Consider the following 27,019-nt stretch of genomic DNA (forward strand, 5'->3'; position numbering starts at 1 on the left):
TAGAGAAAAAAAAAGCAGTAATTACTGTAACCTAAACCAATTAGCCATGTTGTTTCTTTGTGTAGCCGGTGATGGCTCCTCATCCAAAGAATGATCTGTTCCTGTCACTCTTCTTCAGAGGTTACCTTGCAACATGTCCAGCCCCCACACTCATCAGAACCATTGTGACCTGATATCCTGCAGGTAAAGACTTGACTTTCTGCTGATTTATTAAAAAAATCTTATATTTTACTGCTCAAATGTTCTCTCTAGAGCGTGGCCACGTGACCAGTATAATGACAATCTGTCTCTCTGCTAACATTTCTCTACTTCGGTTATTTGTTTGATAAAGTGAGGAGCTTCCCTTTTGTTGCCCTTCATCAGAGCTTAATGTCTTTACTTTGGGATCAATATACTTTATGAATAATTTTATTTCCTTCTATTTTTATGGTCTTTTCTCCTCATTATCATACTGAGTTTATTAGCTGGTGCTGTCAGTATCTTTACCCTGTCATATGTTCCTGAGGTACAGTAAATATCACTTGTGTTGTAATTAATATGCACACCCTCTGCAGTAATTAAAGCACAGACCCCTTCAACCAGCTGAGCTTCCTACACTAATTCCACCTTATCTTCATAATGAACTTATTGTAATCTAAAACTACCACTGAATATTGTTCAGTAAGGATAGAAGAATGAAATCTAACGAGATGCAATAATATTTGTGAACATGTTAATATGAAAAAATGAATTTAATTAGCCTTAAATCTAATTAAATTTCCCGTACAATCAAAATCCCCCCATTTATCCCACAAAAACACTGATTGTGCAACACTAGTGCCCCTGCGGAGATTTACACGAAGATGGAGACCCAACACCTCATCCTCTACCCAGAAATTCTCACGGCTCCCTATCTAGAGGGTGTTCTGCCCACGGATCGTTACAGAAAGGATAGAAATCTGTTCAGGGATGCGGTTCACAAATCAGAACAGGAAGGTGAAGATGGAGAGGCAATTCAAGCCCCCTGCAAAGAAACCCACCAATGAAATAGTTTGGCAAATGCTTCCAACAGGGGATGGGGACGGGATATTGAGTATATAATGCGCAATAGTATAACGCAGAGTGATTAGAGGCAGACTGGGTACAAGAAGCTCGGTTCTTATTTGCTGAAAACATTTCCATATGGGAGACTAGCGCCTAAGGTGCAGACTCACACAATAGGAAGAAAACTGGCAGGCTACATAGACTGAAAATTGGCTGAAGGGCAAGAAACAAACAGGGGAAGTAAATGGGATTATTTCAAGGTGGAAAGAGGTTACCAGTAGGGTACAGCCCAGCTTTCTAATTATTCACAGTAATGACTTGGATGGTAGTATGGAAAGGATCATTTCCAAGATTGTAGTAACTGGGAAGCACAGCGGTAATAAATACCAATGTAATCCAATAGCCATTTCATTAATAGTTAATTTGAGAACCAGAGAAGTTGCATAGGAAAGTGTTTGCATGTATCATGAGGCAGGATTGAGACACACAACGGCACAAAAATTGAATGACCTTCCTTGTAAATGGTCATTCTAGAAGAGGCTTAAGCAACAGCCGTTGAGCAGCTCCTTGTGCTTTATTGATTGATGTCAATCTGTCCAGTTCCAGAGCGTTAACTTCACTTTAAAACGTGCCCTTTTCTGTCATTCTTTTCCTGTAACCCCTTAAGCATGCCTCATTGCCTACACCAAAAAATTACGTGGTCAGATATTGATTTGTGACTCGCTGGTTGATGTCTGAATAGTAAGAAAATGAATTGACTTCAAGACATGTGGATAAATAAGCAAAGAAAACAAACAAAACCAGAAAACACACCTAAATTTCTGCTGAATTGGACTGACACAGTCTGACATCAAACTATGGAGAACTGTCCTAAAAGGAGAAGATTGTTCCCAAATTCCCCAGAAGAGGAGAGAGTCACATTCTGTAAGCCATTATGGAGAAACCCTTGGTCCTAAAAAAAATGACATCATCACTGTTATTTTTTCTGACACATGAAAGAATTCATCTATAGATGATTTCACTGACCTTCCAGAGCCTATAAGGTATGGTCAGCCAAGCAAAGGAGGAGGAAAAAAAAATACCACAGCGCTTCATCTGTTCAACGTTCACAAGGTAGCCCCCCCAGCTCAAAACACACCACCACAACACACAAAAGCTCCTTTGCTTGCCAACACCAAGAGCACGTACAGAGCATTCTACACCCAAACCCAGAAATTTCATCCAAGTCTCCCTGCCCTATGAATCGAGGGTTACCAACAGGCACTTCAGGCCCCTCTCACTGCCTTCTTTCTGCACCTTGCTTCTGAGAGAAGCAGCAAAGACTGACTGTGCGTGTTTGCTGAAGCTGGTGGACTAAGCAGCAAGCCAATCTGAGCATTTTTAATTTTTTCTCTCAAACTCTACTCAGGAACTGGTGGCCTAGCTTTAACCTTTCACTAATATGAAATATTTCAGCTATTACCACTCAAAGCCTTCAGAATTTTAAACTTGGCAGTTCAAAAGAGTGCAAAGATTTTAAGCTACAGTGCATCATATCCTGCCAGGGAAGGAGCAAGAGAAGAGAAAGATATAGAAGGGGCAAGAAAAAAGAATGTGCAAAACTAGGAGTGATAAGAGAGCAGAAATAAAGATAGAAGGGCAGAATATCCGATAGTTTTTTTTCTCCTACATCCCCTTCATGAACCCTGCAGTCCTTATCTTACTCTTGCTTTCTACATTTTTACATGCTTTTTTTTTTCCTCTGGCTGCTTCTTTATTTCTAGACATGATCACAGTATTCTTCACTTTAGAAGAGTAGACTCTTATCCTCTTAAACTGTATACCTGCGGACTCCTTCTAGGAGTCTGTGTCCCGTAGACTTGAATGGAGGCAGGCTCGTGCTTTTCAGTCTGCAGCTGAAGTACTGGTACCTCCTGCTCTTCCTGCTGCAGATGCGAGGTGTAGTTGTGCCACTGTTCTGACTCAGTAAGGCATTTTGCGGGGACTTGTTAGTAATTACGTAGCTCTTTCACTGCTGCAGGGTGTAGTAAAAGTCCTGTGCCCACAGGTAAGGATTCCTAGCACCAAAGGATTTACGTGTCAGCAGGAGTGGGTTGCTCGTCTGAGGAGATGAGCCAGCAAGCTCCCAACACCACTTTTCCCAGAGCTCTTCTCGCTGCAGCCGTGTCCGAGGTTACAGCTGTGCCACGCTGGAGCCAGCACGGAGGGCAGGCAGCTACATTTTGACAAGGTTCCTGACACTAAGAGAAAGCATTAGCTTAATCAAAAGGATTGCTAAAAATCTTGCTTTACTGTCAACTTTGCATAGTCTAATACAATTTTTTGCCTTCCATTCAAGTATCTCCTATAATCCAGTCACAGGCCAGTTCTGGCTGCAGCAAACAGCAAATGCCAGGACCTGCGGTCCTTCTGCCCTGCAATGCCTTCACTGTCCTTCTCTTTGTAATTCAGAAAAAGCTATTTTTTCTGAGTTATATTTCAAATTGTGATCAGCTTTTTAAAGCAAAGAATACTACACTCACATACATATATTTGATCGTGTAAGTATGTGACTCCTGCTAGCTCTCAAGAAATTATTTATGATAAAGCTGTGTTCTGCAAGCAGCATTTGGAGACCATATCCCAAAGCATTAGAGTGAATAAAAAAGAAAATTATGAGAATAGATCTAACATTTCTTGTGATATTTTAATAGCGAAGCGAGGAGGGAGCAGCCACAGCCTCTTTTGTCACGCATGGCTTTCAGACAGTTCAACAGAGGTATCTAGGCCAGCGCCGTGTCCCTGGCCAGGCACCAGCTAATGAGGACCTCCTGCCACAGCACGCAGCCTGCTGGGGGGAGCCTTCATCGTGGGCCACCGAGAGCCCCTGCGGACCTCCCCTCTTCTCGGGAATCTGGGCTGTGTGATGTGGGTCTCGCAGCTTTCAGCCACACGGAGCTTTCCGCATGCAGCTTGCAGCACGGCATGGCGTGGACACTCCGGGAAGGCAGTCACCAGCAGAAGGATTCGATAAAAACCCTGCAGATTTGCTAGGGGGACAAGGTTTTAAAAGCTCCATTCTCTTCGCAAATACAGCTTTTCTTTGTGATTAACTGCAGACACAATGAGCTGCTTGGGTGCAACCTAGTCACCCAGAGGCCAGAACTGAAAGTCTGACCTTTAAGCTTAGAAAGGCTGGGTCCAAAACCTTCACAGGACTAACTACTGACCTTCTGGGCCAGAGCCACCATTGCATTGATTCTGAGCAATTACAATACAAGTTATTATGTTTCTGGTTTATCCTAATCTATCACAAATCACTTATCATCCTTTGAGTTAACACAGTTCAACTGTACTCCAATTAGCAGGGAAAAAAAAAATCCCCAATGAGAACAATAAGCATTTAATACCTGGCCCACTCAGCTGTCTGCTAGCCTAGCTTTTCTGCAGCCAAGCAGGGGAAGATTGTGTCTACCCTCTACTGCTCTGGGCCAGGTCTCCCTTCCTCTCCACTGCCAGTGTGTTTGTACAGCTGCTGCCCTAATCCTTCTTCAACCAAACGTTACCACCATCTTGTCCGCACATGCCTTACCTCCCCCTTGCCAACCTCACACACACTTTTGTTCTTCTACTCAAATCAGGACGTATTTTACTAATGGCTAGAACAAATTCTTCTGAAGTCATGAGGTGGGCCAGTGTTATAGGTAACACCATCAGGCCTTTATATGAAACTGGTTGAAGTAATGAGCAATTGGGAAGTCAGCAGGTGTCCTCAGAACCTGTCCTGGGGTTATTCTAGGTCTCGCAAGTAGCACTCTTCTGACACTGGGTTTTTGTTGTTCTGCGGCTCGTTCGGTCATCAATAACAGAAGAAAAGTTGCAGAAAATGATTGTCTGCTTTCCTCCACATATAACATCCATTTTGTGTAAACGTGAATGACCATTTAAGGTGGACAGGGATGGATAAGCAAGATGCCTAAAGAGAAGGTAGTCTCCTTAGCATCCTCTGTGTAGTCTTGCTCTACTTCCAGGAGAAATCTATCTGGGATCTCCGCTGTGCTAAGGATAAGGAAGGTCTTGCTAAAGCTCCTGAGGCCAAACACTGAACTCTTTCATTAAGCACGCCCCTCTTGAAATCAGTGGAAGTTTTGCTTCTTTAGAGGGCTGCATATCGTGTTCCTGGGCAGATACCATATGCAACAAAATAGTCTAAGACTTCTGAGCACAAGAAAAGGAAGCCAGTTCTACCCCACAAGTGAATGCTCTTTCTCTTCTGTGAGCTCATCCTGTGGGTTTGGGGACAAACAGAAGCGAACCCACACAGATATGGAAATAAATGGACCTACACGAAACCAGAATTAATTTCATAAAAAAAAAAAAAAAAAAAAAAAAAAAAAAAAAAAAAAAAGTTTCCAGTCACCTCCCCACCTTACTTACAAACTCCCTACCTCAGGCCACACAATAGGAAAACCATGATGACATGGCCAGGAAAACACGATACAGTAAAAAAGTGAGAGGATCTGCTGGATTCCAGGCAACTGAGTGCAAAAAGAAGGGCAGGAACTGCCCCTAGTTGCTTCTCTTTAGGTAAGTTTATGCAATGTTAGCTATTTCACTAGCTGCAAGATTTGCTCCAGCGTACCTAGCCAGCGGTAAGCAGGCTTGGCTAGCTGGGGCAGCTCTCGCTCACCTCTGCGTTTTACCAAATCCCGCAGGATCCACGCACCCGGGGTCCCAGCCCCGGCAAGGCAGCGGTGCCCGGCTCCGCTGCTCGCTCTGGCCGCTAGTCTATGCTGTTGGACCGGGAGCCGAGCGGCCCGGGGAGCTCGCAGCAAACGCCTGGGCTGAGCCAGCTCCTGCCTCGCATCTGCTGAGCCCAAGCGCAGGCCGGGGCGCTCTATTGTTCTGTTCCGTAAAGGATATTTGGCTTGCTTAATTAACCTATATTTCAGACAAGGCACGCAGGCATTCACCTAGCTCTGTATGTGCCTCTGTGATTAAACTTTAATGAAAGGGAGTCTAAAGTAAATTCCTCCGTGCTATGGCTGGGAAACTGACAAAAAAAGCAAAATATAATATCTGTCAGCTGAGTTATTACCGCTCTGAAGTTTCTCTGAGAAAGGGAAAGATCCCGATCGGGATGAACACAGGGTTGAGAGGAAAGGGTGGTTCTGGTTATGCTTAATAAAGGCTCCTTCAGCTGAGACGGGCACGGGGATACAAACAGCTCGATGCGAAATCCGGATGGGGCACGGAGCAAAGGAGGCAGTACGCAGCTGTCAGAAGAAAGTTTATACTTCTTTGCAATATGTGTGAAAAATCATATAAGTCTTTGTGTTTTCTCCAAAACAAATCCACAGTAGTGCTAGTCCTAAATAATAAGAAAAAAAAAATCAATGGCAGGCAGACTAGCGCTCATAAGCAACCTTATAATAGCGAAGCAATATCTGTCCGTGAAGGAAGAAAAAGGGATTAGATTAAAAAAAAAATAAAAATCACTTTTGAGCATCTAGTGGATTCTTAAAAACAACAGAGGGAAAAATGATTTTGGTCAGTGCTGGGAGAAAAATGCTTTGCCCGGTGTCCTTTAAACTTTCAATTAGAGCAGTTTGAGAGGCACAACAATACACATTGGCTTGCTCCTCTGTTTTATGTTAAAAGAAAAATTTTTAAAGATATTCATTACTAGACTGAGATGAAGGTTAGTCTGATGAAACACCGGCATTGTTATGATCTTAGTACATATTAATGAACTTTTAAAATGCAAATCATTGACCCACTAGGTGGTCTCATGGTCTCATAAATAGCAATCTTTTGCATTCCAGCATCCAAATACCTAGTTAGGAGCTTTACAGAATGCACATTATAGGTGATACAGACCATAACAAGCACTTTGGCAAGGGAAAAAATGCCATTCCAGCCTATTGTGTCAATTAAAATGAAGGGATTTTTATGTTATGAACCATATGTTCAAAGAACATTACATGTAAAATTACATACAATCATTCTGCCTGTGAAGAACACAATAATCCTGGTGCATTAGTGTTCGGCTTCTGGTGAAACGCGATACTGGTGTTTCTTCCACTCAGCTCGCGTCAAATAATAATTTGGATCGCAGCCATTCCTTCCTTTGTGCTGTGATCCCACCAAAAGTCACTGAGTACAAGCTTAGGGCGATTAGATGGCACAGTAAAGCACCACTGAGATCATCCAGAAGCGATGCTGGTGCTGCTGCCACTGCTCCCTCTTGCCAGTGAAATAATTATTGGCATTGCTGGTTCAGAGGAGCCGTGGGTTAGTGGCAGAAGAGGAACTCAGGGATGCTGTTGGCACACGCAGAAACAAATCCTGAGCAGTGGTTCTTACAAAGTGTGGCAGCATCCAAAGTACTCAGTGTCCCAGCTGCCAGCAACGCAGCCCGGTGCCACCGCTCTGACCACGAGGGCCTTTGGTGACCCCATCCTGGCGCAGGAGCCTGATTTTGGGGTCGCACAGGACGCTCGGCAATCACACCCTGCTGCAGCTGCTGCTGCGGGAGCCACCCGCGGCTCGAGAGAAACATCGAGGCACAGTTTATATTAAGCCACAGAAAATGTTTACCAGTTTGTAAAATTATTAATTCTGTTTTTTACTGATCTGTCTCTTTACCAAATTAAGCCAATATATCAAAACTAACGTCTTCCCTTTCTAATTATTATTAATAAACACTGCTTATTTTCCCTTAACAAGAATTCATTTTCTCTTTTCAAATTAATAACAGTCTGAAGGAGCTCAGGCACCACAGGGCCTGATTCCAGGCTCATTTTCAGTGAAGTTAACCTGGAGTAGCTCCAGAGCTTTCAGGTGAGGGAGATTTACAGGTATGTACGTGGGAGCAGGATCGATCCCTCCACCTGTAGGATCTCTCCTTAAAGTGGAGTGAGCTGACACCAGCACCTCTGCCTCCCAGAGAGGCTGAAGGCTCCCTGCCAGTGCTCTTCCTCTACGCCTGCCACCAGCCACTGGCACAGGATGCCACCGCATGACTTGTCCCTGGGGAGCCCTGCCTGCCACCGGCCCTTCCACAACTTTTCGCCCCAGTTTTGAGCAGTTATTTGGCTTCAGACTGAGCCATTCGATGGAAGAGAGCCTAAGATAAAGTGCAAAGGAGCATGTCTTGGGTTGGGTTTTTCCCCAAAGCCCTGGCTGTTGTTTTTTAAGTGCCCTTCTGACACATATTTGTGCTTGAGGAGGTTCAGGAACTTACGCCTCTCAAAAAGGATGTCCACAGTTTATCCCCAACCTCTGCACAGCAAAAGCAACTGCAATCAAATACCCTTATGTTACCCAGCATTTAGCACAGCCCTGACCTGACAGTGCCATCCTCTCTAGGGAGGAGAGGTAATTTAGACTCCCTGATAGCTTTCCCCTGTCCAACTCCATCGTACTGGACATTGCTTAATTATACGTGGGCTGCATTTTGTGTTGTGCCTTTTTCTAAATTAAACCTTCCTTTGTTGTTTTAGCACAGCTTTTGTACTCCTCTCTTAGCTTCCTAGAGCTGCATCTGCACAGCATCTTCAACCAAGCATCATAAAAAATGCTAAATGACTTATGTAGGTCTTCTCACTTAAGGTCATTTCAATTATGGCAACATCAACAGATGTATATGTTCATTAATAAAAGTGTGATATGTGTTTGTGTCCCTCTGAAAGTTCAGTCAGAAAATTATAGATTATACTGAGACACTGCAGGAATTGCTACTCTGTAAGTCAAATGCTCTATTATTAAAAATGTCATCCCATATGAATTTCATAAATAGCAAAGCCAAGAACAGAGTAACCATTTTAAAAAGTCTAGAGGGGATTCCATAACAACATTTAAATGCATTACTACTCAAACAATTTGATTGGATTATAAAATATTTAAAACTGCAGCTGTACTTGTGGTGTTTAATGTTGACTATTTTGATTTCTGGAACGTCTTACCTAAGAAGTACAAGTTTACTAAACTAGTTATGTAATTAGTATATAAATATATAAGAGAATCCATAAAGCAAGGCAATCCATAGCTTATAAGGTACCATATACAGCCAGCTTATTGTACGCACACCCACAAAATGAAACTGAAAAAGAGCATTGGGCGTTAGGGTTTGTTTAAGACTCGCCTCCGAAATAAAGGAGGACCTTATTTTGCCAAAGCTGTTCTAATGACTGAAAATAAATACCACAAGAGATGCAAGACAATGCGTGCTAAATAGATGGTATTGGCCTGATTCTCAGGTGGTGTAAACTGGCATTAATCCATTGTAGCTAATGGTTAGACAAGTTTTGGCTTTACTTTCATTCTGTGTCCTCTAATTATTTTTTTTCAGGATCTCTCTTACATATGTATTAGGTATGTTCAGGTTTATAATTAAATCTTCATTGACTTTTTAAGCAGAAAGGACAATTTTAAAACCTATTTTTCAGAAGAATAGCCATGTATTAATCCACAAATATACACTGATGCCCATATGTTATAGATATCCTTTCATATGTTAATTGCACTACTTCTGCCAAACTATCCGTCATCTCTGCTGCTTTACCTGGATGGGTGTCAAGACATAATTCATCCAACAAGCTCATGTTATTGGTCACTGCACTTCCACAAAAAGCAACCTCGTTCCAATAGCACAGGGAATATCTGAAGTGACTTTTGTTGCAGCTGACATGTTGGCTGAGACTTGGCGGGTTGGACCGAGGCTGAAAGAGTAAAGCTTTGAAGCAGCTTTACTTAGAGGATGGGTTCTGTGGGTGAGTGGTGTAACATGCCCACATCCTTTGAGCACGTGCAGAAAACTGTGGTAGTTCCCTTATTTTTTGCCCAGCAGTCCCAGGCATGCTTGAAATTCAAAGTTGCCACTGGGACCTTGGGAATGGTGTCTGCTCGTCTCCTGCACGCACTCTGCCCAGCTAATGGACTCAGGCAGCGTGCAGCTCCTGTCTGTCCTTGCATCAGGGCAGAACGGACAAGGTCTTCTCCGCTTGACATTGCTCCTGCAAAGGCAGACAGGATGGCCCAAGATGCACACATGCCCACAATGCATTTACATATGTGCCACAACAGGGGATGAAAAAGCTTTGGGTGCCTGTGAAGGCCTGGCCAGCAGGGTCATCCTAAAATATACTTCTACAGACATACAGACATCATTTGCACATCTGCAAATTCAAAATGCCCTTCTGAACCATCTCTACTCCTGCCTACTATTTAGGCTTGGCATAAAAACATCATCCACGTCTCAGCAAGCCAAGTCACCTTTCAGACCCTGTTTTCCTGAGGGAGAGTCACCTGTATTTATTTCTATTAAACAGAAATTAGCTTGGACCTCCATATGCCACCTCATTTGGCGTAGTTAATTCCAGATTCCAGAGTTATCATTAAAACAAAAACTGCATCTTACACATTGAAATCAGTGGGAATTAGGCTTCAGTAAGGCATACAAGGCTGTAACAAAGATAATCAACCAGCATAAGGATAATCCACTAATTGTTGAAATGAGGCGGAACATCTCCATGGCTTGTCTCAACAGCTAGCCCTGGGCTGAGTCGTGTTTGGAGTTCAGGAAGTTTTTATCATTTTAAAGTATGTCAAGCCTGTGCACTTCAGGGCACAGCAGGAAGCAGAGGGAGGATTTTGCCTGCCCCGAGGTAGGCAGTTCCAGGCGGGGAAATGAAGATCACCCAGTTCCAATCGAGCAAGTGAACTCTCCTGGTTCCAGCTGAGGGCACGCATATCCACCAGGCCTTCAAAACCAGGCCAGTGCCTAACTGGTACACACTCTGCTTCCTCAGATGGTCTTTGAAAAAGCATCCCGTCTTTAAAAGGAACACAAACCTGAAGTTTCTGTAATTTCCTGGGTTTCTATATGACAAAGAGGCCAAAGGCTGCTGAAGCAAATTAGGATCGTGCTCTCAGTATATCTTTAGAATTATTTTGTCCTCAGCCTGAAAGCAGAATTTGACATTCAGTAACCTTTGTAAGTCCAAAGAAATGCTATTGACTTCACTGCAACTACTATAAATTTACGCTTAATATAAGTGAGAGTGGAGCTGTGCCACAGTTTGGTCATTACTCTATGAATTCATATGATATAGAACAAGCCCAGCAGTTATTTGTGTTGTTTTTATTTCGAATGGCTAGCTTGCTGGTGCATGGTAATTTTCATGAGTGGTCCCTGCCCTTGATCATTTCAAATGGTGTTTGAAGCATTTGGATCTTAAAAATCTCACTGTCTTCAAGGAATAGAGCCTTTCCTGTGACTGGGTGTGAAGTTAGATCTGTGCCATTTAAGAGAGAAGTTCAGAAAAAGGTACACTGGAAAATTGAGCATGAACGTATGCACGTAGTGGAGAGGTAAAATCACAAAAATTAAGGGAAATGTAGTGCCAGCAGAGCTCTTAGCATTTGGCTGCCTTTATTCCTCCTGTTCTACCTTTGTGTGGTCTTCCTTGAAAAAATAGCTACGTTTGTAGAAAATACATGAAAAAACACGTGTATTCAGGTGTGGCATGAAGGAGCTTACATTACTTTTCCCAATTGCTACATCTTGTTAGAATGATGCCGCTGGCAAGAATTTGCCAGCTTGTGGTTACAGGCTGAGCAGCTCACACCTTCAACAAGACCAGTGCCCTACTGCATCCATATAATGCCTTGGATATAATGGACATACATCTCTCATCATTGTATTCTTAATGGCTTACTGTACTTTGCAGGTTGTCCTGTAGGTGCAAAGAGTCCAAAGAATATTTCAGAGGCAAAACACCTTTGAAAGAGGGTCAAAAGGGAACAGACACCCAGTTTCATTCTCCTCCATTAAGGCAGGGTTTAGGATTCAAGTTTTACAGTAGAGGGGCTCTATTTACCTCAGTGAGCTTATTCTTGATTTACACTGGATTAGAATTAGTTCTCACAAACGTAGAAATGTATTCTACCAGGATGGTGATGGAAGCATTGATCCTAAACAAATAAAATGACCTTCTCCTTCAATTACTTTGGGCTTCACTAATTAAAATAATTTTGCTAATGAAAGCTGCAAAAATATTCACACAATTCTCATGCAGTCAGTCTGACCTTCTGCTGACGTTTCTGATGATGGCAAATACTTTACTCACCAGAAAGTGAGTAGCTGTGCATGCTGCAGAGCCTCTTCTACGACATAGGAAACCAGAAAACCTGAAAATAATAGTTCATTAGAGTAACTTCAGTATCAGTGGCAGGCACTGAGTTCTGTGCAAACATGCATGGTGACTTAAAGGTGCTAACACATCTTCTGATCTCACGGCTTCATTATTTCTTACTGACCTATTGACCAAATCCATTGGTACGATTTACAAACCATACCTGCGTACCCTCTGGGAGTAGAGGTTATTTTTGTTGAAATAGTGTTCCTAGAGACAAAATCACTAGCTCAGGCAGCCAACACTTAAAATTCCTTTTGAAAGCAATTGGAGTGTCGAAGAAAGACTGTAAGAATTGGGCCAAATCATTTCTGAGAGATATGTTGATATAAGCATCAGTGAAGTATGACTTAATACTGGGAAAAGAGTGTAACATTTTGCCTGCCACATGCTTATTAGCTTGCACACTGGTGAAATGTAGGAGATTTCATACACTGTTCTGAGTTATGTCCTTGATTCTTTCATCAGCACTAGCAGAGACTGCAGTGATGATCTAAACAAGAGAACATTTTGTTTGGGTGCACTTGGACATATTGGTGCCCTACTAGTGAGTAAGGGAAGCATGCTGAGCATTACCAAGTTCTCCTATTGTTCAGTTCAATATTTATTTTCTAAAGATATTTCATTTCAAGCCCTATTTTTTTTAAATGCTGCTATACTACAGAAATTATGTTAATTAACCAACTTCTTACACACCGTTCCCATCTTGACTCTTTTTTTTTTTTTTTTTGACATGCTGACATACCATTTTTTAATTGTGGTACAGTCTGAGGTCCGCAGCTTATCCTTAGAGCTCTCTCAAGACTAATCCAACCAACATTTAGCCACGCACGTGGTAGTTCAAGGGAGTAAAAATAAGGAAACAGACAATGGAGGGGAATGGAGGTAAGGAAGCTTTTGTCAACAGAAAATTCTAATCCTCAAAACATTTTGTGTGTTTGAAACATTTAAAGTGTTGCAAAAATACAAACATAGCATATAGGACCATACCACTCCGCCAAACCATAAGATGAAGAAGTGCTAGAATATATAAAAGAATTACTATAAACTCTCATTTTCATTTTACCGAAGTGAAGAAAAACAATTCCAAAGATATTTACATGTGGCTGGCCAGACTGCAGGAGTGGCCTGCTTAGTACCTAGTAAGCTGTTTTGGATATAGGTTATTACCAGTTGCTGCAGGAAGACTCCTCGCTGAAAGCAGTCAAATATCTACCAAAATATGCACGCGTAGTTGCTTCCCAGCTCACATTAGGTAATGTCTGGCATATGCTCTGAAGCAGGATGGTTTATTTCCCTACAATAATTTTTCCTCCTGTCTTTAAATATTTGCAATTAGAAATCTGGATAGTCTTGTTATATTTAAATAAATGTCACTCTTTAGGCTTCACTGATATCTTCTGGCAATTAATTATTTATTCTACGAGTGCATTGTATACTCATTTTTAATGTACAACCTTTCAATTTCGTTACAAAGCTCCTTTTGCTCATATTATAGACACTGCGTGGTTGCAAGTCAGAAGGGAGGAATCCCACAGCCCAGGGGCTGCAGCATTAACCAGTCGTTCCCTAAGAAGCGTGTGGCTCCATGCAGCGGCGTGCGCCTCTTATCCGAAAATGTTACTCGTATGGCTGCAGCACACGGCCAACCACACCGTCAATGAGGGCTACGGCATTGTAGGCACTCTGCAAAGGGCTGATCCCTCCCTAAAGACCCTACATAAATAAAGGAGATGAGATCTAATGGCATTTTCAGTTCCCAACTTCCAATGGCCTTACACCCTCGTAGCTGTGCTGCATTCTGAGCCTCACATCTCTCAAGGCAGAACTGCCTTGATCCAGTGCAGCAATGGGGCAGCGGTAATTCGGATGACATCCCTGTAAACTGGTGGATAAGGATGGGGTACAAGCAAGCCCTGAGGCAGCGCTCTTTTGTCCTTTCCCTTCTCACAGGAGCCTACTGAAAGCACAAAGGCTGCTCCCCCAGCTAGGCTGTAAGTGCCACAGCAGAACATTGCTGTTGCTTTTTGCTGCATCCCCCATTTTCCACGGGCAGGGCTCTCCCCCCAGGTAGGTGTGGGTGTTGAGCAGGAACAGGGGGCTGTGCCTGCGATGCCTATTCATGCTTCATCTCGTGAAGCGTGCGGATTGCTACCCACCCAAAGCCAGCTCTGCGTAACTTTGCAGTTTTCTGGCTTTCTGGCATTTACAAAGGATTGTGCCAGGCTACGCGCTCCCTGAGCAAAGCCTTAATCTGTTTTCAGCCAGTTACTTTTTTTCTGGCAGCAGATATAAGGCCACACAGTCAAATAATGAACTTGTCTTTCATTTGGCTATAGTTTATTAATGACAAAAACGCTAATCCATTAATCAATTTAAAACAAGTTGGTAAATGAAAAAAAAATTCTCAGTCTCCTTTAGTAACAGGATCACATGCATCTTAAAAGGGGGCCATTATCTCCATGGGTTTCTCAGCTGAAGTTAAAAATCTAAAAATGATTTTCATTCATTTCTCATTAATATGCAAAATTATTCAAATTAGATAGTAATTAACCATCTACTCAGTAGAAAACCTTTTCATGATAATTTATGATAAACTCAGTAGCAGCTTTGATTGAGATTGATTTTTGGTGTTGAGAAGCTATCATGAATACAAAAAAGCACCTGAAAAAATATTTTTAAACACCTAACTTACTGCTCAGCTAATTATATGGTAACCATGTTCACAGATTATTTCAAAGGGAGGCCTATAGGCAAGATACTAATGCCGAATGAAACAGGCAAAACATCCTTTTGAGTTTGTCCTACATTTCATCTTAAAGCTCAGCTTTCTTTACATCTCGCAGCCTAATTCATTTAGAATGTTAAATGTTTAGCGCTGTTTAATTCAGCAATCGGCTACACTGGAACTGGGGCTTTGCCTGATAAGGCTTACAGGATCGCTTTCAAGATAAAACTGTTTTGAAAAATCAAAACACATTCGAGACAAACTGTTGTTTTACAATGCAGCGTCCCTGGGAAAATAGCCACGATTTGTAAACAGACTCCAGATTTATTTTTGCAGATGGCAAAGGGAGCTCAGCGGGTTACAGGGTTAATATCGTGGGCACGCTGCACTATGGAGAATATGGTTTTGTTCTTAGCAGCAAAGACGAGCTTCAGGACTGGGGACACGGTAGCTCTAAGCACTGGGGATTGCTGTTCAGAAACGTTACTCTCCTGAGGTGGGAAAACCAGAGGGAAAGCAGCATTGACCTTGTGCTGCTGAGGTAGCATTAAGGGGAGAAAAAACCCTATTTGGTACCTATCCTGCTCGTGGGAATTGCTGTGAGCACCCATGCCAAAGAGGCAGGACTATGGAGGAAAGAAAAAAACTAATCTTCTTAAAGGCTTTTTCTCTGAACTTGATCACAGAACTAACGCAACCAACAACTGATGATCTGCTAGTAAATAAGGTATATACCACACATCCTGGGGATCTGCTGTCATTTGAATAATTACCAGCAGTAAGAGGAAAAATAGGAATTTTGAAGCCAAACCTTTTGAACTCATCTACAGGAGGGAATGGAAGAGGAGGGGAAGGGAGAAGATTTGGGTTATGAGCTAAACCTAGGGTTAGGCTCCTGCTCAGATCCCAAGCTGAAAGGCCTCTTCTCCAGGGTGTAACCAAGGCTATGCTTAAGCTGCACCTCACCACAAGTAAATCTTTCCAAGTCCTTAAACCAAGACTCAACATATGCCTATGGCGCAGTGCCATGACCTCCAAAACACCCAGCTCTCAGAAGCAGCGAGTGGTGGCTGCTGGCAGCCCAGTGCTTGGCTCCCCACCATCACTCACTGCTGCCCCAGCTAATGCAAGGTCCTCTGTGCTGTGCCCCGCATCCTCCACAGCAGAACGTGGTCCTGTCAGAAACCTGCAGCAGAACAATCAATGATTTATGCAAATCCAGGATTTGTCTACTAGGTTGTGGCCTTAAAGTCAATAGAAACCTCACATGTCCAGCTGGTATTAATGATACCTGGTAAAGAACCAAATGCAGGGACTAGGTATAAAAATATTCTTATCGAAAGCTGCAAGATGAACGTGGTTCAGTAATAAAAACATACCTAGTGGCAAAAGGGTAGAGTGATGACTACAGAAATCTTCTTTCACATTGGTACAACAGCATCAACACTTTTTTTTTACTGCCCCAGTGCAACTTGCAAAGTCCTTTTCCTCATCAGCGTGCTATACACATGTCCTGGTTAGTAAATAATCCCCAACTGCTCTGTTATCTTACACATTGGACCATATTTGCCATCAGCTGACTGCGTACCTACACAAAGCCAAGCTGACTGAATCTGGCTGCCTTGCTCCTCATCACTTACCCTGCCTCCAGTCGCTTCCAGATGGCAGGGTGTTACAATGCCTCCCTCGTTCCTCCCTGAAGGCCAGGGGGTGGCAGTGGGCAGCCTTCCCCCGGAGCCCTGCCTTCTGCCACCCCACAGGGTACCACATTCATCCTGAACGTGTTCATCCACAGCAGTGACAAGAGAATGTTTTCAAAGGGCAATAAAAAACTGTTGAGAAGTTACCAATGATACCCAAGTTAATATTTCTTCTTCCAGGAGCATGGTGAGAATCTCAGATGGGATGCAGGATGTTCAGAATATGCAAACTGATTTCAGCCTACCCAGACGTCCTGTCATGATGGGCCTCAAAAAGAAAGGTTATTTCAGGGAAGAAAATACTGTGTCCCACAACACATTTAGCTGTTGGATCCAAGAGAGGCGAGTCACACAGAAGACATGATTTCTGAGGGACTGATGCAATTAACAGTGTTTTCTGAGACAGTGGAGAAAGATACAAACAAGAAATTTGTTCCGAACTTCCACATCCATTGCCTTTCAATCATCTTTTCCCTACTTTTTGAGATTCAAATAAATTGAAGGCAGCCTTGTCTTTGACAAAAGGAGAAATAATAACAATGCCCTGGGTACTTATAAACCCTTTCTTTTATTCCTTCCATTGGAATATCTCAGGGGAGTTCAGGAGTATAAACTTCTCAAGCGGTGAAGTACTACGCTACTTATTTTACCGGTGGGGAAATTGCAGCAAAGGACAGGTTTGGTTGTGCGTCCAAGAGGTCACGCAGGAAGTTTTTGTCAGAATTAGAAACAGTTACTGAGCATTAACCTGCAGCCCTAAGCATTAACCACCGGGTTTTCTTCATGGTTTGGGAAGAATAGAAGCCAGCGAGAAGTTTCGGAGAGTGAGTCGAGAATTAAGCAGGCTCTGATAAGCGCGTGCTGTTCAGGCAGCTGGTAGGTTACGGTGAACTGCGAGAGCAAATAACATCACACTTTAATGTAGCGCACTTTTTAATCTGACAGACAAAAGCTTAACAATATCCAATGGCTGGCAGTCGACTCCTGAAGAAGTTCAACTGGAAATCAAGTGGCATCTCTCTGACCACTTTGCACCACTTGAATGAGAACAAAGCAGCTGGAAAGCTACCTAAGCCATCAAGTTAAAGCCATCACAGCTCTTTTGTTGCAAAAAGAATCCAGCTCAGAAAGGTTTTGCCTCCTCAGGAGTGCTGGAGCAACCCTTTTCAACAAAATGCTACACAGATTCTGGTGCTAAGTTTGCAACTTCAAAGAGGATTCAAAACGAGGTGGGATAACGTATGGCCCAGCTGTGAAATTGGACAGCAGGGACACCTCGGCAGCTACACTGGGCAAAATTCCCCTGGTGTCAGCCTACGTGTTTGTTTTCAGTGGGGGGAAACCATGGCTTTGTCCTTGAGTTTTTGAGTTTAATTTCTTTTTGCTGCTTCTGGAAATGTGAAACAGTTAGCAACCTTGCTTCAATAATACATAATTCTGAGGGAGGAAAAATTGGGGACCTAAGGAACCTGGCTTTTTTTTCCTGCCTTATTATAAAGTCATTTTTCAAATCACCTTTCTGACACATTTGTCCATATTGATTAGCTGCTTTTAGAATGACATTGTCTGACCTGTCTAAATCCATCAATTGCTCTCCTGCTGATGCTTAATTCCCAGTCTACTTTAGCTTCTAATGGTATGGTATGAATATTATTCATAAAGCCTTTTTGCTGAAAAGATCAATAATCACATACATCTGAAGTTTGCATTCTGCATGTTGTTCAAGTAGCCCTTTAACTGGCCACAGTCTCTTCTATTTTCCTTTTATCACTGTGGACTGTAAATGTTTCATTAGTAGCATTTAGAGAGTACATACTTGATACTATATCCCCAGGAGTTTCAAGTGAGTTATTAGGAACTTGTTCAGCATTAGGATTAATGCATATTCCCAGTAGTTTTCATTGCATTTCCATTCTGTGCGCCACAAACTCTACTGTTAAATATGTTTTGTCCACTTAAAAACTGTTTGGTAGGGAAGGCATGCCTTAATTGTTCCCAAGACATTGGGTAATGCTCTACTGATGGGCCTAAGGTTGAACTAATAGGCAAGTAAGATGCAGTTTAGCTTCAGCAGGTTTTAAAGTACTAATGAGGCACAATATACTGAAGTTAAGAACTTGTCAAGATGAGCACTTCATATAAAAAGTTGAAACAACCTTTACATTTTTTTCTTTAAAAAATACAAGCAGTGAATTACCTCAATGCTGAGAGAATGTGTTCAAATTAAATATTTTCTAGGTTAATACAGACATGTCCTTTCCAAAACTTGAGAATTCAGATTCAATTTAAATGAGAAAAAAAATGCATTTTACATAAAGACTACGTTACTAAAAGAATTTTTAGGAAAGACTTTGCAAAACAAGAACCCTGAGTTGAGCAAAGCGCAAAATGTGTCTGCCTGAATACGAGTAGGTAAATGTTCTTAGAAAATACAGTTTTCAGTTTGCAGAATGGCTAAGTTGGATCTCCTGTACTCCAAGCTGCTGTTCAGACAACTGCTTGTCTATAGTTAGCAGCCTTTGCAAGATAGAAATATTAGGGCCTTAGAAGTACACATACTGACTACTCACCATTCTAACTCCCCGTCTTCCTGGAAGCCCTCTCAGGACAGGAAGAACAGCTTTAGTAACTGCAGGATTGATTGGAACTTCATTGAATTTTAACTACTGCATGCCAGGCTGTTGTATACAATGACATGAAATATTTCATTTTCACTTTATGACATAAAAGCCTGAGTGTCCTGCTACTGAGATGTATCAATCAAATCAGAGGTTCAAATATTATATTATTTTGATGTTGGTATGAGTGTGAAAATGATGCTTTAGTTCACAGTCAATTGATCGAATGTCTTTGCAGTCAATAACAGATTTCTGCATGTACTTTTGCAGAGCTATTACTTCAGGGTTCATAAAGTGGAACACAGCCCTTCTGACAATGCTATAGGATTTCTTTTTTTCTTTAAGACCATAAAAACGTTGCTTACACTGAAAAGAAAAAAAAAATCAAACTCATTTTTAGAAGGATCACTTCAAGACAGAAATTTCAAACAATTAAAGCATATCCAACATATTGTGGATAGTGATATTTCAGATGTTTGAAGAATAGTTATAATTTGCCCAAGTCTGCTTTATATGAAGACAACTTGAGAGCTGCAACAATGGGTAGAAATACCATAGGCTACGCAATGGGATTTTATAATTTTATTTTTAATGTTAGTGACTCTCTGGCCATGGAGCACATGATAATTGTGGATAAATGGAGTTAAATATTCTCTGTTTGAAAAGCTCAAGCTGTTCTGATGCTGAGGGATGAACAAGGAAGTTAATTAGTAAGTTAGCTCACCACCCATTCTTGGTGTACAGGCTTTTTTTGTTGCATGCTTTACGATTTCAATGCAAGCCACTACTGAGCAGATAGGTACGTGCCCTGAGTACCACTCTCCATGGCTCAGTCCAACTTTGCTTCCATGAGAGAAAGCTATTTAGCACCATCTTAGATTACCACAGTCAGGTACTCTATTGAAATATTCAAGAAGTAGCTCTGGAATTATAGACAATACATATATATACACACACTTCTGCTTTTCTTTCTTGTAGTAAGAGAATAAAAAGATGACCAAACAGCTTAAATGGTAGAGAAAATATGACCTGATTCAGGAAAACCTGAATCAGAATCCTGGAGAGGCACAAATGAACTTCCAGGACTGGATGCTGAATGTTACACCTAAAAAGATTGCACTCGGTCTCTTACTTGTACCACCAACACATCAAACGCCTCCCTCCCACACAGATATACCTTGTTATTTTGCTTTTGCTGACCCTTCACAAGATGACCTCCTCTTCAGCTTCTCATACTCTTAAGGCAGTTTGAAAGTGCTGCTGTACTGTGCTTAACCCTGACCCAAAGGACAGAAACAACTACGCTGCAAGGAATACCGCAGCATTTGTGGTGGTTAACACTTACTCCTTACTGCTAACCTTGTGTTTTCTGCCCATCGCATCATGGAGTTTTCCTGGACTCAGTATGAAGTAGCAAGGAAGAAAGAGGGAGAAAAGAAAGGAGGAAAAAAAAAAAAAGGCAAAAAAAAACACACCGCAATTGCTATAAAGCCTTGCTACAATATAATTCATGATGCCTCCTTAGCAAACAATTAAGCAAGGCTTCATTTAATATTATTGTAGATATTTTCACAGTAATGTCCTTTTTCTACTAAGCAAGGTAGATAATATTGACAATGTTGCCAAGTAATTACACCAGCAAAGTAAATGTATAGCATTGTGCCCCTACGATTCCTCTTCTGGCTGCCCAGCATGCAGCTCAGCAAGCAAGGATACAGGCCACTGACAGTAGAAGATATGGTTTTATTTATTAATTGTGAAGCTCCAGGTTACAGAAATGCCACTCAGACTTGCTATGCTTCCCATATAAATAATTGATCGCTTTTATAGCTCAGCACAGATACTACGAGAACATGTGATGCACAAAAGACCAGGCATTTGTTGCTGCTTAGGTCAGTATGCAGGGAATCCAGTAGAAGCCAAATGAACTCTGTTTGTATGGGTCCTTCCTTCACCCACGATTTGCTAAGACCATAGGGCTGAACATGGCTGTGGGAATTTAGGTTCTATTAAAAGATGCTCATGGAGCAAACCATCTTACCCTCTGCAGGATTATCTAGTCTTATTGGCTGCAGTTTGCTCTAACGTTGCCAGCAGATTTCTTGGAAATCTTTGAAAAATCAGTGAGTGTCCTTTCTAATGCAAAGCACCATGTCTCACCATCCTGAAGGTTCACCAAGCACATTTATAAATCTTAAATTAAGATTTTATGCAATGCCATTTAGTCAGCCCCAGAACTTCGTGCATGGCCCGTGCTTTTCACCCTCACTGAAGCATCTAGGAGTCAGAGAAGCCAACAGAAGTGTAACAAGGGGAGATGCTGCTACAACCCTTCCTGCTATAGACGGCCCTGCTGCCGTGAATTAGCCTGACACAGCCTTAGCCCAACTACTGCTGTAAGGCATTGTGCCTCAGCATGAGACCATCTCAGATCTTTGAAAAAATTCCATCTCAGCCATAAAGGTTGCTTTTAAATGTGCCATCAGTCCTCCCTGCGTACCTATGAAGTATGGACACACACACCCAGATGCTACAGGAGGGAATGGTGATGTGACCTGGGCATGCTAAACAGAGTTTCAGGGACCACAGGTGTCAGTGAGATGCCCACCCTGTGTTACACGGGGAATTTCAGCAGCTCCCCCACTGGATTTCTCTCAATGGCTCTTTAATGTCCTGTGGTATCAGAACACATCGAGTCCAAGAGGTAAGGCAAGTTCCCAAACCTGAAGAGAAGATGCTAACAAAAGCATTTAAAAAGCCAAACTTAGATTTTCTCCTAAATTGATGCCTGTGACATAGTAACGTTTAGAGCAACAGTAAGACTTAGCTCTAGAATTGAGCAAGCAAAATCCATTTCCTGTTTATGCTCATGCTTTTGAGCAAGACATGAAAACTACAACTTTCACAAAGTCCTGACCAGTACATAATCATAAACACCTTTTTTTGTGACACAATACGTTTTTTTCCAACCATGGCTCTAAGCGCTCTCTGTTTTCCCACGTAAATTACACCGAGATAGAATGCAAACTCTGGTGAAAATAAATAAATGTTGCTGTTATCTGCTCAGTGGAAAAAAATTTACCTTTTCTCTTACATGAGAGAACTGCCAGCTTGATAGCATGGAATCCTGCATCCCCTACAAGGCACCTGCATCAGAAAGACAACAGCAAGTTGTGTCTTGAGCATTTCAAACCTCCTTTGGAAGGAGGACTTCAAAGAATTAAAATTCAAATCCATTCTAATGCCCATTCAGTGCTTGGTCTACCTGCTCTGGGTGCTAAGCAGAGTGCCAATTAGTGTCAGCTGTAATGGTGGCTTCTGTACTGTCAACATTCTTCAGCTGGGAATTGGACTAAAAGATCATCATCTCATTTCACACTGGAAACCAAAACAGTCATCGTGCAGTAATAACTTTTGGTCACTGCTAACCCAGACCTCATCAAACCAGCGACCTTGAAATGAAAAGGGTCCATGTCCCATTCCCTTCCTTGCATTTCTCAGGAGCAGCAATGCCAAGAGTTTTTAGGACTGGAAAGGATCCAAACGTAATGGGTAAGTCATTGAACCCTGAGTCCTAAACTGGAGGCCAGTGAGACCTCTATTACTCTTCCAAGGGGGGAAAAAAAAGTAAAAAGCATTGCATTTACAGCAACAGGCTATGAGTTGCACAATACCTACAAAACCTGTATCTGCTGACCGCAGGGCATCTCTCACCACCCAAAGTTGGGCTGATGACCACCCAAAGTTTTTTGTATTGCAACAGTCTTTGCTATAGACCACTTTATATGCAGAACACCACATATTTTGGACCCCCCTCCACTCTAAACAATCACTTAAATTATTGGGTCCTTATTTATTTGAACTATTAGTTCACATTAATTAAAGAGGTTTTATTACTGAGCCAATGCCACTCTGTTACCCCTGCACAACTTCAGCCAAGTAGTAAGATTGTTTGGAATAATGGAGTTCAAGATCGGGCTCACTGTTTTATTTCTATTTTTAAAAGAGATAGTATATACCGCAATAACTGGGTTACATTACACCTGCTGATCTCTAATTTCTACGCTTATGAGGTTTGTTTTTTTGTACAACAGTTGCTCTCTTCTCACTTTCAGAAAAGACCCAGAATTCTAAGTGAGATCTGTGCATAACTATATATACATATATGTATGTGCTATAAAAATTACAGCACAAATATCTACATATGCTGTCAGTTTTAAACAAATTAATCCAAGGCTCTGAAAATATTCAGTATGTAAGCATTCTACTTTCAGGCCCATGATATTTAAAATTACTAAGGCTGGCTTTCGCATTACACATGAGACTTTTCTGTTAAAAAATAATAACTGTAAATCTGTTTTCTCATGCCCAAGTAGTCCTTTATGAGACATGTAAGGAAATGCAGTGTGGATTGTCATGAACGGAGCAATAATCATAAAATTAGAAACAAAAGAATCAGACAGAAGCCAGCTTTTTTTTTTTTTTTTTTTTTAAAGATTCTAAATCACACACAAAACATTTGTTCTGCTCCAGCTCTTTGTGAACTAATTGGCTCTCCTGGAGGGACAGGTAATTGTACTTGACTACACAAGCTGTCCTGAAGCTCCCTTGGAAAGCTCCAGTAAGCTTCCAGTGTTAGCAGCCATCAAGGATTTCACAGGTCAGGCATCGGATCGATACAGCTAAAAGCAGCAGGGACTGTAATGTCGACAGCAGGTTTCAGAAAACGCTGCAAGTGCCAGTTTGTTCCCCTTCATGCAGAAGCTCAAGACAGCTTAATTAACCCTTGGAAAATACAATTTATCCAGAGGCTCTGCGGGTCTGTGCTAGGCCTTATTGGTGAACTGATAGCAGAGATAGTGTAGCTGGCAGCTCTGAATTCCCATTTCCCCCTTTAATGCTCTTTCAGTTTGGATGCAAACAAAACATGATTTTAGGCGGCTGTGCTTGCCTTGTCCTGAAGAGCATGCTACGGGAGGCCCTGAAGGCAGCTGTGCCGAGGGCTCACCGGCTTCTTCAGCAGGAGCCGGGCCCAGCGGGGGCATTGATCGCTGGCCTCTCGGGGTGGGAGCGCACGCGTGCCTGAGAGCGTGCCAGGGAAGGGAAGGAAAAGCGAGGGAGAGTCATCTCCCACAGGTCTAAATGCTTCTTTGCCCTCTTGTAAAGATGTTCCCTTGTTAGTTGTCTATTTTTACTGTCTTTTAATACCACATGGCCGTGAAAAGTACAGACAAGGTAATTTTCCACATCCCAAAACACCCGCATTTTAGAAGACAAAGAACTTGCCAGAGGTGACAGACCAGTAAGAAGTTAGCTTGTCTGATGTGATATTCAAGCTTGTGTCTCCGGTGTCAGGCCAACAGGCCGAAGGGTTTTTCCTTCCACAGCTCTTTTCAAGCTAAGGAAATCTTCTAAAAAAGACATGCACTGAGCAACTAAGGAAAAAATATCCCAGTTACTAAGGCTTAGCAGTTTTACCAGATAAATCTGCCTGTGAATTCAGTTTTAAAATAGTTAATATTTTACCTCCACTTATACTTCCATTAGTTAATTTTAATTTGTATAATTTCAGTTAATTCATGTAAATGGATGTTCCTCAGTTTATATTTACCTTCATTAGTGAATGAAAACATGTAGCTTTTGTTCCAGAAGAGCAAACTGTCACTGGAGTGAGCAAAGCAGGCGCCACTTTCTTCCCACAGAAGAAATTACTATTTCTGATGGTAAAAGGCTATGTCCAGAGGAGTAGGATTAAGTAGATGAAATCATACTAGAAAGATTTTTATATGTGTGCACATAATACACACTCACATAGACGCAAATAATTGTGACATTAACTACACAACTTGGGCATAGGAATTTATGATGTGATAGAGAAATGCTGAACAACAAGCAACCAGAAATAAAACAGTATCTGTGATTTTTGAATTAACACTCCTGATTTAACAAAAACAGTGCACAAAAAGCTCTTGAGAGAAGTATTTAATACATCTGTGTCATAGCCCTCCTGTCCAAGCAGCTAGGTATTAATTTGTCAGGACAGCCTGCAGGAGACAGTCTGCCAGAGGTAGTGAAAGATGCTGCTAGAAGGTCTGCAAGCAAAGGGTAATGATAGATACTTGACACATTTCAACCCGGTATATTGCTACCTACTGGGGAGCCAGAAGGTTTGAGGTAGACCTGTGCTTGTCTGACATTCATATTAATAATGGGCAAGAAAAAAAAAACACACAACAACAGTGCTTGAGTGACAAATGCAGAAGCCTGGAAGGGTTGGACTGTGCCCAACATAGACGTGTGAATGCAGAAGACATGTTGGGGATGAAGAACTTGCTCTTACTCACATGCAGGCTACTTTTACGTGAACAAAACTACCTTAAGTATGAATACACTGCACTCTCCATCAGAAGATAACCTTGCAGGTGAAGGAAGACCCAAGAAAACAGCAGCAAAAATAAAAAAGTTTTGACTGCTTATACCAGCTGTAAGTCGGTCTCCAAAATTTGAGCAAGGGTTGAGAAAATAACTTCTCCATTCATGGTTTGTGAGCAGCCAGAAGGCATGCATGCACAATTGTAAATCAGATACTATTAAACATCCTCCTGTTTTAGAGAAATCTTTACTTACAGTTTGGACTACAACCAAAACGTGCTTGAAGAGACCGCACAATCCCATTAGTTATCCAAGATTTGCAAGATTAAGGGGGTGGGGAGGGGAAGCAGCATTGCTAGCCACGTCGTTCCAGTGCTTAGGAAAGCTGGATGCAGGACTGAAGAATGGGCAAGATACCAGGTGCTGTGAAGGGTGAGATTTAAGATTAGTGCTGGAATATAAATTACATAAGTGAACGTTTTTCACTCCAGAGTGCAAATCCATGGAAAGACAATGATGCATGCAGGTATGAAAAAGGAGCTGAATTCTCTTTATATCACAGTCTCCTTGCTCTTTCTGTTTTTCCTGTTACTGCACCTTTACTTTCATTTTTAATTGGAATTTCCTCTCTCCCCCCCCCCCCCCATACTCACCACTGTAAGGACCTGACTTCTATTAGAAGCACTTGGTGCTCCCTAACACAGACCATCTGACCAGCTGGTGGGCATGTGGGAACAATCACAAAGTTTGTAGTTACCACCACAACATGCTCTTGTGCTTAAGAAATTAAGTATTGCAACACACCGTGCTGCAGAGCTGTTGGGAGGAATGCTCGTGTCCACACTGGTTAGATTGCTTCTTTTCATCTGCCACTACTTGCAGTCAACCTTAGAAAAAAAATATACATGTTGAGACCATTTTCTTCAGGAAATGCAAATGGTTTCTGAGGACCTGCAACAAAGTGCAGTTTATGACAGTTCCAGAATATAGTGGGTAAAGATCCTTAAGGAGAGCTCTGCTCTGACATATTCTGAGCAGCGTTATAGATTTTGCTTTTACAGATTCTAATGCAAGTCTGACATAGCTTGAAAATTCCATTTTAATAATATCAACAAAGAGCTTTTACATTCCCACAATAGAGTTTAAAAATGAAATCCTCCTGTTAATTACCAGGGAGTGCAGGCACTCCAAGGTTGAGTACCTATTTCTGTTTAAAGGTTGACACTTTAAGTGCTTTAAAACCCACATACTTGTTCAAATTGCCTCGAAATTTGGTATGCCTCATGGGGATCCAAGGTAAGGTTACAGTCATAAGCTTGGGGTCATGTCTGTCTGTGCTTTTCAAGATAGGAAAAGCTGTTTTTTTTTCAGGCCATAAGTGAACAAATTATGATAAACTTT

At 41.9% G+C, this 27,019-nt stretch overlaps 1 long non-coding RNA gene across 4 annotated transcripts in view; it reads right to left on the reverse strand.

Annotated features, from left to right (window-relative positions):
* Positions 1–5,832: 5,832 nt before the first annotated feature.
* The window catches only part of LOC106016896 (uncharacterized), a 40,719-nt gene continuing 19,532 nt past the window's right edge, over positions 5,833–27,019 (reverse strand). The window contains exons 4-5 of one of the 4 annotated variants that reach the window (XR_005264324.2): positions 12,135–12,195; positions 5,833–6,373 (exon numbers count right to left, since the gene is read on the reverse strand). This is a non-coding gene — a long non-coding RNA (uncharacterized lncRNA). Of the gene's footprint in view, positions 6,374–6,396; positions 7,551–10,316; positions 10,968–12,134; positions 12,196–27,019 lie in introns of those variants that run through there. The other 3 variants (XR_005264325.2, XR_005264323.2, XR_005264327.2) reach the window with 3 other exon arrangements.

Source organism: Anas platyrhynchos, chromosome 3 (genome assembly GCF_047663525.1).
Source record: "Anas platyrhynchos isolate ZD024472 breed Pekin duck chromosome 3, IASCAAS_PekinDuck_T2T, whole genome shotgun sequence".
Classification (NCBI taxonomy): Eukaryota; Metazoa; Chordata; class Aves; order Anseriformes; family Anatidae; genus Anas; species Anas platyrhynchos.